Consider the following 12820-nt stretch of genomic DNA (forward strand, 5'->3'; position numbering starts at 1 on the left):
GATAGGGTCATACTATCGTAACGTTGAGTACCACATTCTAGTTTAAAGTAGTTTTAAATAATGTTATTAATACAAACAGAGACTTCTGGACTGGTATAAAGTTGTTCTATCCATGCTATGTTTGTGCCAAACCCAAATTTGTGCTGTGTGGTGAATAAGTAGCCCCATTCAACCATGTCAAAGGCTTTTTCTGTGTCCACAAATAATAAGATCTCAGATGGGTTAGATTCTATGGGTGAGTATATTACATTAAAAAACATTGAAGATTAGAAGCTAAGTGTCTGATTTTAATAATTCCAGTTTGATCTTGTGATATTACAGAAGGAAACACTTTCTCAATCCTTCTAGCTAGAACTTTGGAGAGTATCATCACATCATTATTCAGAAGTGAAATTGGTCTGTATGATGCACATTGGAAAGATGGCAATTAATGCTTGGTGAAAAGTTTGAGGTAGGATTTTGTTGTCTCTAGCTTCTGTAAGTGTCGGTAATAATAGTGGAGCTAACTTAATTGATTTTTTTTTTTATTTTTATAAAATTCCACTGGGTAGCCATCAGGGCTTGCTGCTTTCCCACTTTGGAGTGAGTTTATAGCATCCAGCAATTTTGAGAATGTCAGAGGTTTGTCTAGTTCCTCTGTACTAAGAAAATCTAGCTGTGGTAATTGCAATGCATCAAAAAACTCATTAGACTGTGTCTTATCATCTTTAAACTGAGTAGAATATAAAGACTTCAGAGTACTCTTTAAATATGTGGGTTATATTTTTATGGTCAATGACTTTATCTCCGTGTTTGTAATTTCTGTTATTGTGTTGCAAACTTCCTGCTTGTGCATTTGTTAAGCTAAGATCTTATTAGACTTATTTCCGTGTTCATAGTAATGATGTCACAATTTAAAGATGAGCAGTTCTGTTTCTTAGAGAATTGTATATAATGTCTTTGCATCTTATGAACAATTATTTCTTCAAATGTAACATCCCATCAACACAATTTTTCCACTATTTTCAAATTAGAAACTGGTAAAAGGAACCTGCCCAGTTTTCCTCATTTTTATTTCAGAAGACATACTGACCATTCTTGAAGACTCAGACAGCATCTCAATAATATATGAAAATAGTCCCTTCCTTTCAAAGATTCCAAGGTATGGTGGGGAAAGGATCTTTTACTTAACATCTCAGAAAAAGAGTAGAAGGCAGCCATACATAGAATACACTCTAGCTCCTGTGGACGAAAAAGGCACACTGAAAGCAGGCAGATAATATTTCTTCAATTCTCGTTTTTATTCATTCGGAGTCACAGTAAGTAGAGATTCTAAAGAGCATAACTTATTGCCGCAAAGCTCAATTTGAACCCCGAGAAAAAATTAGGAGGGGTTTTTATAATGCAGCATTTCATGATTAATAAGACAGAAAGAACATCCTTATCAAAACAGTAAAGTTAAACAATATGTCTGTTGAGCTAAGCATTATCTGTGTTCTCAAAGCTAAGCACAGGAGAGACGCCTTTGCATAAACTACATGTACTTTCTGCAGCCTTGTGACCTTGTCCCTGAGACATTCACTCTGAGAAAGGAAAAACAAGAAACAGCTTAGATTTTATTCATGTGGACACTATTTCCCCTGAACCCTGGAATAACATATTTTTGTTAGTTCATAAGCCAAAGTGTCTCTCACTGGCAAGTTACAAAATAGTTATTTTAAAAATTCTAATTTACTAAACACACAAAATACATGGTGCTAAGGAGAACATTCTTCTTCTACACTCCATATGCGCAAAGCATTCAGTCATTCAACTTAAAATCTTTTATCAATCACATTTATCTTGTTTAAAATTGTCCAAAATGTTGAGGTTGGGAGCATGCAGTGATACAGTGCATTGCTGCACTCACCACACACCTCAGGATCCCAGATGTATCCAGGCCAAGATTCAACCTTCAGTGTGGCAATATAGCTCCAGCCTAGCTGGGCCACGTTTTTACCGTACACCAAATTAATATAATTTTAAATAAAAATCTTTGAATGCCTATCACTCCTAACCCATAAACAGCTGTGTTTAGTGTACTCCCAGATGGGCTTAAAGTGGAGAAGGACAAACTAATTGTAATTGCACATACCACACTACTAGCACGTAGACTTTTCTTGCTCAGTTGGAAGAATCCCAGGCCACCCATTATAAGTCAGTGGGTAACTGATGTTCTATATTATTTGAAATTGGAAAAAATCTAATTCTCATTTAGAGGATCTGTTCAAAACTTTTTAAAAATATGGTAAGATCTAATTAATAACATTTTTAAATAAGCATTTATATTGGAGAAAAGGACGCTTTCCTTTCTTTGTTGTTTTTAAAGATTTGTTCTTACTGTTGGTCCTCTTCTCTTTCTTTTGGTTGGGGGTTGAATTCTGGCTTGTTAAGTTTGACTTGATTGTAGGTATAATGTTATTTTCTTTGTTGTACAGACTTGATCATATGGAGTGTTATTTTCTTCAAATAAAATTAATAAAATAAATCCTATAGTGTCAACCCAATAACCTTTTCTGCATTAATAGTAGCTGATATAGTCACAGCCACAACCTTTACTTTAAACAGAATCTTTTCTTTACAAGATGCTATCCTTGAATGGTTTACAAGATCAAAAATTTTGAATGACATGTAACATGTATTTGTACTGCACATGCAGTTAAGTGGTTTGCATAGGTTCTCACAGTGCTGCAGAAGTGAGACTGCATCATTAACCATATTGTTTAAAGAATGGAGTGTTAACAAATAAGTCTTTCTTTTATAATATTTTCTTTGCATATTTCTGAGCAAGTTTACAGTTTATAAAACATGGTGCCTCTACCCATTTATTAACTTTGTTATCCTAGTAAGAGTCACAGGGAGACAATCATCAAGATGACCTAATCCTCTCCATCACAGGGTATACTCATGTCCACACAACCATGCATTCTCATGCATACTAATCTCCTTCATTTCATGTTTGCATGGTTTTATTTTTAGGTGTTCTGTTTTTTCTCCCATGTTCTAAAGTTATACATGTTAGGTTAACTGGAATTCCATGTATAATTTTAAGAGGAGGTCAATTCATGAACAATCAGTCATTCATCCGTGTTCTTCATCTGTTTAGTCCAATTTTGGGATTGGGTAGTACCAAACTCTTGTAAATATTTGGTGTAATGCAGAGGAACCAGCCCTGAATGAGCAGTCAGTCCATCACAGAACACGCTTACTTGCACATATACCTTTGGTCAGCTTAGAGACCTCAATTAACCAAAGACACACACACCTTAGTGATGTAACAAAAAAGCACTCAAAGGAGAAAACTAACCAAGAAATAAACTAACCCAGTGTGTGTGTGTGTGTGTGTGTGTGTGTGTGTAGGTGTGTGAGTGAATGCCCTTCATGGATTTACTGTATCATGGAAAATGGGATTTATATGTTTCACTTCTGTTAATATACATTTTCAATATTTCTCTAGTAACTTCTACATTTAGAGATGTGCATGAAAGGTTTTGGAAACTCTAAATTGGTTTGGAAACAAATGTGTGTTTCAGCAGTGTGAAAAGATGTTTTCTTTCCTGCAGCTGAAAGTGATAAGCTTTGGATTTTGTCAGCCCAGTCATGTTAAGAAAGGGTTAAGAAAATGCAATTTTGAAATGGAGGGATTTGTCCCAGTTTTGAATAATTTGATAATTTTTTGGAAGATAGATGAACACTAAATAACTGCTTGAATAATGGAAAAATATGTGTGACCATTTACACACAATACATGGCCTACACAAGGTATTGCACGTCTTGATATAAACCATAAAATTAATATGTTCCTTGAATCTGTTTTATGTTTTTGCATTCTCAAAAGAATCAAATAAAAATGCTAGGTGATATTATTTTCTATCAAATGCAAAAGAAAAAATGAGAAAACATGGGTTTGTCTGCTTGCAAATGCCTACCCATCCATTTTCTAACCTTATAATGCAGTTCACAGTCACATGGAAATGCAACCATAAAGACAACAATACACTGGATGTCAGTCTGTCATGGTACACACACACAAGGTGAATTACAGTAATAAAATTAATACTGGCATCTTTGGGATGTGCAATGAAAACCAGGTTACGGACAACAGTAGGACTCTCAAGCTGCACTGTGTCACCCTGCTCAAGGATGTACAAACACCTATTCTCTAAAGCAGGGGTCCCAGAACCTTTTTAATCCAACATCCCCTAAAATGTTGTACCACCTGGTCACAACCACCATAAACCCAGCTCCACACAGCTAGGCTTGAACTTTGTTCTTGGTTTCTGCTAACAGCAGTTGTACAGCATGAATTTGGACAACAGCAGACCTACTGTTCAAACCAAAAGCATAACTGGAGCAGACTAATGATGTGATGAAATATTATGTGATCGCTCTAGGCCAGGATACTCAGCCCTTTTTGCTTGGTATACCACTTCCAGGAATTGAAATGTCTTGATGTACCGCCATTTTTTTTGTCTTAAATTTAAAAAGTACTGTTAGACACAACTAAAGGTGGTGTTTCTTTAACCCTACACAATAACCACCCCAGCCCAATACTGCATTTGGAATTTTAACAAGAGATTAGACTGGGTCTGTTTTTTAATTTTCCATGTATATGCTAAATGCTTTTCTAATAAATTATTTTTAATGTAAAACTGTTTTGATTTGTTGATGTTGAATAAAAAAGGATTTTCAATACTTTAAATTTGCAAAAAAAGTATAGTTAACATTTGAATTTAGGTCAAAAGCATGTGAAAATTAACTCAAGTTACGTACCACTTATGGTCAAAAAGGAGAAAAAGAACTCACAAATGGTTACAAGTCCATGTTCAGACTGCATCATTGCTGCCCAGTTCTGTTTCTAGGTTCAGTCCGTTCCTGTATTTAATTTTTAAAAAAGTCTGAAGGTTACCAAACACCGGCAACTCTAAAAGCTTTCTGTATTAATAAGTTGTCAAGATATGTTTATCCATCCATCCATTTTCCAACCCGCTGAATCCGAACACAGGGTCACGGGGGTCTGCTGGAGCCCATCCCAGCCAACACAGGGCACAAGGCAGGAACCAATCCCAGGCAGGGTGCCAACCCACTGCAGGACACACACAAACACACCCACACACCAAGCACACACTAGGGCCAATTTAGAATCGCCAATCCACCTAACCTGCATGTCTTTGGACTGTGGGAGGAAACCGGAGTGCCCGGAGGAAACCCACGCAGACACGGGGAGAACATGGAAACTCCACGCAGGGAGGACCCGGGAATCGAACCCAGGTCCCCAGGTGTCTCAACTGCGAGGCAGCAGCGCTACCCACTGCGCCACCGTGCCGCCCAAGATATGTTTATTGCTGAAAATTATTAAAATTAATCTTTCTTCCTCATTGTATATTCTGCAGTAGTTTACCAATTTCTAAAACTGTTCTCAACATAATGATGCAGCAAAAAAGTTTAGCAAAACTAAAAATATTATAACTTTGTTGCACCGGATCTGAGACAAAGTGACAGAAACAGACGTTGGGTAGAATCAGTGTGAGTAAAACAGCACTCACCTGTTTACTGTGCACTGCCTCACATAAAACCCATCATTTCCCGAGCAGTCTCCTTCCTGACTCAGATAGGTGGTGGGTGGAATGAAGCTGTGACCTTTAACTCCACAAGCATGAACTGGCACAGGTGGTGGGCACGGAATAGGGCAACAGCAACACTAAAATGAAGATTCATTGCAGGAGGATTGAGAGATAAAGCGGTGGGAGAGAAATGCAGCCTAGCATGATATGAAGACTTGGACCACTGTTTACCTCACAGCCCTTTTTAAGGCCCAGTCCTCAGCTCTGTGGCTGAGAATTAAGCACTAGTCTATAATTATATTGATACGGGACTACTTTCATGCAACAATTGCAAAACATTTTCTGTTATGTTTATTTCAAAACTACGTAAGGCAACTTAAAGACAGTCTTTAAAATTGGAATGGATGTTTTTTAAACATCAACCTCGCCAGGAATGCTGTGCCCCCAAGCACAGTCTGGCAGACCCTCAGTTTGAAAACTGCTGCTCTAAAGCACTTGCTAAGTATTTAATTCATAAAGTGTATTATGTGCATACAGGGAGAGAGACCAGTTTTAATGCTAGACTTTATAGACAGAGATGTGTTGCACAAGGAGGCATGAGGGCCAAATGTGGGAAGAGAAGGAGGGGTTGGTCTGGGACTGTGGGATGGGATGGATGATAGATAGATAGATAGATAGATAGATAAACCTCAGAAAATCATCTCAAAATATCAAGATTTTTAAAGTTGACAAATGCATTGTGTCAGTTGCAGACATTTTTCAAACAGTAAGCTGAAGCAAGCTGAATAACCAGTGACAAAACACTAGCAGTCTATGACTTGGGCTGGTGGCACATGACATGACTTCTAGTCAGAGGGGATGTCAAACTTGACCACTGGGGTTGCTGGTCTTGTCACTAGAGAATGTCAGATTACACAGCATGTTATTGCAGAGGGTGACAAATTAGACCACTTTGTGATGATTTTCACATTTCCAGGATATTGCAAGATTGGCCCCTTTTCTAAAAGCCAATAACGTGTTGCCGGATAGAGCTGATGCTGTACAAATGTTTTACAGGTATGATGAGTTCAGCTGCAATTGCTGCCCCTTTTTTTTGTTCTGTTCTGTCATGGTACAGAAAACACAAGACATCAAACACACAAGCATATCTTCCATTTGTGAGCTCCAAAACATCTACATTCCTCATTGCCACATGATGTAAACTGCTCAAAAAAATTAAAGGAACACTTTGAAAACATCAGATCTCAATGGGGAAAAAATCCTGCTGGATATCTATACTGATATGGACCTGGGTAATGTGTTAGGAGCGAAAGGATGCCTCATCATTTGATGGAAATGAAAATGATCAACCTACAGAGGGCTGAGTTCAAAGATACCCTGAAAATCAAAGTGAAAAAATGATGCTGTAGACTAGTCCATTTTGCTGAAATTTCATTGCAGCAACTCCAAATCGTACTCAGTAGTTTGTATGGCCCCCACGTACTTGTATGCATGCCTGACAACATCGGGGAGCATGCTCCTAATAGGACGACGAATGGTGTCTTGGGAGATCTCCTTCCAGATTTGGACCAGGGGACTGAGCTCCTGGACAGTCTGAGGTGCAACCTGGTGGCGTTGGATGGACCGAAACATAATGTCCCAGAGGTGTTCCATTGAATTTAGGTCAGGTGAGCATGGGGGCCAGTCAATGGTATCAATTCATTCATCCTCCAGGAACTGCCTGCACACTCTTGACACATGAGGTCAGGCATTGTCATGCACCAGGAGGAACCCGGAACCCACTGCACCAGCAAATGGTCTGACAATGGGTCCAAGGATTTAATTCTGATACCTAATGGCAGTCAAGGTGCCGTTGTCTAGTCTGTAGAGGTCTGTGTGTCCCTCCATGGATATGCCTCCCCAGACCATCACTGACCCACCACCAAACCAGTCATGCTGGATGATGTTACAGTCAGCATAACGCTCTCCACAGCTTCTCCAGACCCTTTCACGTCTGTCACATGTGCAAAAGTGAACCTGCTCTCATCTGTGAAAAGAACAGGGCATCAGTTGTGGACCTGCCAATTCTAGTATTCTATGGCAAATGCCAATCGAGCTCCACAGTGCCAGGCAGTGTGCACAAGGCCCAGTAAAGGACATTGGGCCCTCAGGCCACCCTCATGAAGTCTGTTTCTGATTGTTTGGTCAGAGACAGTCATTTTGTAGGGCTCTGGAAGTGTTCATTCTGTTCCTCCTTGCCCAAAGGAGTAGATACTGGTCCTGCTGATGGGTTAAGGACCTTCTATGGCCCTGTCCAGCTCTCCAACAGTAACTGCCTGTCTCTCCTGGAATCTCCTCCATGCCTTTGGGACTGTGCTGGGAGGCACAGCAAACCTTCTGGCAATGGCACATATTGATGTACCATCCTGGAGAAGTTGGACTACCTGTGCAGCCTCTGTAGTGTCCAGGTATCGCCTCATGCTACCAGTAGTGATACTGACCATAGTCAAATGCAAAACTAGTGAAAAAAACAGAAAAGATGAGGAGGGAAAAATGTCAGTGGCCTCCACCTGTTAAACCATTCCTGTTTTGGGAGTCGTCTCATTGTTGCCCCTCTAGTGCACCTGTTGTTAATTTCATGAACACCAAAGCAGCTGAAACTGATTAACAACCCCCCTGCTCCTTAACTGAGCAGACGTTTCATTGACTTGATGCTATGCTCTGATTAAAAAGTGTTCGTTTCATTTTTTTGAGCAGTGTATATCAATTGTACCTCTAGATCCACACTCATTGGTTTTCAGCTCTCACATACACACAAGCCCATCCAAAGTCAAATATTTTGTTGGGATGAGTTGCAGACTAGTTGGACCGAGTTGGTGGGGATGTCAGACTTCACAACAAGCGATCTCAGTAGCTCACCACAACCACCTAAGACTCCGTAAGTGTGTGTAAATTGTCTACTACTGAAAAGCTGTGTAATATGACTAGGCCATTACAGGGTCCAATGTTGGTGACAGCAGTGATGTTTCACTAGTTGTCCATTTGCCAACCCACTGAATCCGAACACAGGGTCACGGGGGTCTGCTGGAGCCCATCCCAGCCAACACAGGGCACAAGGCAGGAAACAATCCTGGGCAGGGTGCCAACCCACCGCAGGACACACACAAACACACCCACACACCAAACCCAATTTAGAATCGCCAATCCACCTAACTGCATGTCTTTGGACTGTGGGAGGAAACCGGAGTGCCCGGAGGAAACCCACGCAGACACGGGGAGAACATGCAAACTCCACGCAGGGAGGACCCGGGAAGCGAACCCAGGTCCCCAGGTCTCCCAACTGCGAGGCAGCAGCGCTACCCACTGCGCCACCGTGCCGCCTCAGGTGAACTAGAATTACAATATAACAACATACTTATGTTAGAATATATTGTTATTGGAAGTGTTTTAACAACAAAAGCATTCATTTCTATAGCATGTTTTCATACAAAGAATTTACAGTGCATCCGGAAAGTATTCACAGCGTATCACTTTTTCCACATGTTGTTATGTTACAGCCTTATTCCAAAATGGATTAAATTCATTTTTTTCCTCAGAATTCTGCACACAACACCCCATAATGACAACGTGAAAAAAGTTTACTTGAGATTTTTGCAAATTTATTAAAAAAAAACTGAGAAATCACATGTACATAAGTATTCACAGCCTTTGCTCAATACTTTGTCGATGCACCTTTGGCAGCAATTACAGCCTCAAGTCTTTTTGAATATGATGCCACAAGCTTGGCACGCCTATCCTTGGCAAGTTTCTCCCATTCCTGTTTGCAGCACCTCTCAAGCTCCATCAGGTTGGATGGGAAGCGTCGGTGCACAGCCATTTTAAGATCTCTCCAGAGATGTTCAATCGGATTCAAGTCTGGGCTCTGGCTGGGCCACTCAAGGACATTCACAGAGTTATCCTGAAGCCACTCCTTTGATATCTTGGCTGTGTGTTTAGGGTCGTTGTCCTGCTGAAAGATGAACCGTCACCCCAGTCTGAGGTCAAGAGCGCTCTGGAGCAGGTTTTCATCCAGGATGTCTCTGTACATTGCTGCAGTCATCTTTCCCTTTATCCTGACTAGTCTCCCAGTTCCTGCCACTGAAAAACATCCCCACAGCATGATGCTACCACCACCATCCTTCATGTAGGGATGGTATTGGCCTGGTGATGAGCGGTGCCTGGTTTCCTCCAAACGTGACACCTGGCATTCACACCATAGAGTTCAATCTTTGTCTCATCAGACCAGAGAATTTTCTTTCTCATGGTCTGCGAGTTCTTCAGGTGCCTTTTGGCAAACTCCAGGCGGGCTGCCATGTGCCTTTTACTAAGGAGTGGCTTCCGTCTGGCCACTCTGCCATACAGGCCTGATTGGTGGATTGCTTCAGAGATGGTTGTCCTTCTGGAAGGTTCTCCTCTCTCCACAGAGGAGCTCTGACAGAGTTACCATCGGGTTCTTGGTCACCTCCCTGACTAAGGACTTCTCCCCTGATCGCTCAGTTTAGATGGCCGGCCAGCTCTAGGAAGAGTCCTGGTGGTTTCGAACTTCTTCTAGTTACGGATGATGGAGGCCACTGTGCTCATTGGGACCTTCAAAGCAGCAGAAATATTTCTGTAACCTTCCCCAGATTTGTGCCTCGAGACAATCCTGTCTCGGAGGTCTACAGACAATTCCTTTGACTTCATGCTTGGTTTGTGCTCTGACATGAACTGTCAACTGTGGGACCTTATATAGACAGGTGTGTGCCTTTCCAAATCTGTCCAATCCACTGAATTTACCACAAGTGGACTCCAATTAAGCTGCAGAAACATCTCAAGGATGATCAGGGGAAACAGGATGCACCTGAGCTCAATTTCGAGCTTCATGGCAAAGGCTGTGAATACTTATGTACATGTGCTTTCTCAGTTTTTTTATTTTTAATAAATTTGCAAAAATCTCAAGTAAACTTTTTTCACATTGTCATTATGGGGTGTTGTGTGTAGAATTCTGAGGAAAAAATGAATTTAATCCATTTTGGAATAAGACTGTAACATAACAAAATGTGGAAAAAGGGATGCGCTGTGAATACTTTCCAGATGCACTGTAACTCAAAATGCTTTATAAGGGTTCAAAGAAAAAAACCTCAAGAAAAGAAAAACAAATTAAAAGTAAATAACAAGACTGATTAAACGCATTCGTTCTTTCGGTGTACTACTGTATTTCTCTTCGAGATCTCCCCTTCTCTTGGGCGCGGCTCCACTTGTTTAATGCTCCGAGAGTCTCTGCCTTCTTGAACCTTCCCGGGCTTGTAAACTGTAACGTGAATACTCCAGAGGTTCGTGGATTGGAGAGTACAGCGTAGCTGTGCATCACCCATCCCGCTCTGCTTATTTTCCAGGTAATAAGCTGGCTACTATACAGAACAAGTGTTTTCAACACTTGGGGTAATGATCTTTATGCATCAATTTGCAATAATTTAGCTTGTTGTACAATAACCTTCACGTGGAGTGGTAGGGATATGTTTTATTCTGCGCATAAATCAGGCGTTGTAAGGGCATTCAAAGTTTGGGGCAAGATTTGGGAAATGGTTGATTGTTATAAATACCTAAGCCTTTGCCATTGCAAAGCTGCACTTCACACGTTTAACGTTAACAACACATTCATTTTCGGCTAAGAGTGCATGGCTTGTCCAAGTAGATGGAACGATCATGTAACGTACAAGATTTGTTACGAACATTATTCCACCTCTATCGAATCGGTATCTACTATGAGTTCACTACTGTCCGTGTGCCGATCTGTTCATAAATAGCTTGTGGAAGCTCCTTATGAGTTGGGACAGCACAACAAGCTCTCCCAAATTCTGGTGAAGTTGGGAGTAGTTTTCTAAATTAGAAAAATTGATAAATTGCTTTAATGCCTACTCCTAAGAGTGGGACCAAATCTGCGCCACTCTTGGTTGAGCAAGCCGAGATTGTTTTGCTACTCTGTGACGTTTGATAAATAACGGCACAGATTCGTGTCCTATACAGTTAGGTCCATAAATATTTGGACAGAGACAACTTTTTTCTAATTTTGGTTCTGTACATTACCACAATGAATTTTAAATGAAACAACTGAGATGTAGTTAAAGTGCAGACTTTCAGCTTTAATTCACTGGGGTGAACAAAACGATTGCATAAAAATGTGAGGCAACTAAAGCATTTTTTTAACACAATCCCTTCATTTCAGAGGCTCAAAAGTAATTGGACAATTGACTCAAAGGCTATTTCATGGGCAGGTGTGGGCAAGTCCGTCGTTATGTCATTATCAATTAAGCAGATGAAAGGCCTGGAGTTGATTTGAGGTGTGGTGCTTGCATGTGGAAGATTTTGCTGTGAACAGACAACATGTGGTCAAAGGAGCTCTCCATGCAGGTGAAAGAAGCCATCCTTAAGCTGCGAAAACAGAAAAAACCCACCGGAGAAATTGCTACACTATTACGAGTGGCAAAATCTACAGTTTGGTACATCCTGAGAAAGAAAGCAAGCACTGTTGAACTCAGCAACGCAAAAAGACCTGGACGTCCACAGAAGACAACAGTGGTGGATGATCGCAGAATCATTTCCATGGTGAAGAGAAACCCCTTCACAAAAGGCAACCAAGTGAACAACACTCTCCAGGGGGTAGGCGTATCGATATCCAAGTCTACCATAAAGAGAAGACTGCATGAAAGTAAATACAGAGGGTGCACTGCAAGGTGCAAGACACTCATAACAACAACAACAACAACATTTATTTATATAGCACATTTTTCATACAAAAAGTAGCTCAAAGTGCTTTACATAATGAAGAGAAGAAAAATAAAAGACAAAATAAGAAATTAAAATAAGACAACATTAATTAACATAGAAAGGAGTAAGGTCCGATGGCCAGGGTGGACAGAAAAAACAAAAAAAAAACTCCAGAAGGCTGGAGAAAAAAATAAAATCTGTAGGGGTTCCAGGCCACGAGACCGCCCAGTCCCCTTTGGGCATTCTACCTAACATAAATGAAATAGTCCTCTTTGTAGTTCGGGCTTTTCACGGAGTCACTTGATGCTGATGGTCATACAGACTTCTGGTTTTTAATCCATCCATCATTTTTGGAACATCATGGTGCTTTGGGTAGATGGTGGTGGCGCACGCCACCACCAACAGGACACCGGAAAAGGAAACAGAAGAGAGAGTAGGGGTTAGTACAGATTTTGAATGAATAGTTATTATAA

Source organism: Erpetoichthys calabaricus, chromosome 2 (genome assembly GCF_900747795.2).
Source record: "Erpetoichthys calabaricus chromosome 2, fErpCal1.3, whole genome shotgun sequence".
In the NCBI taxonomy this organism is placed as follows: Eukaryota; Metazoa; Chordata; class Cladistia; order Polypteriformes; family Polypteridae; genus Erpetoichthys; species Erpetoichthys calabaricus.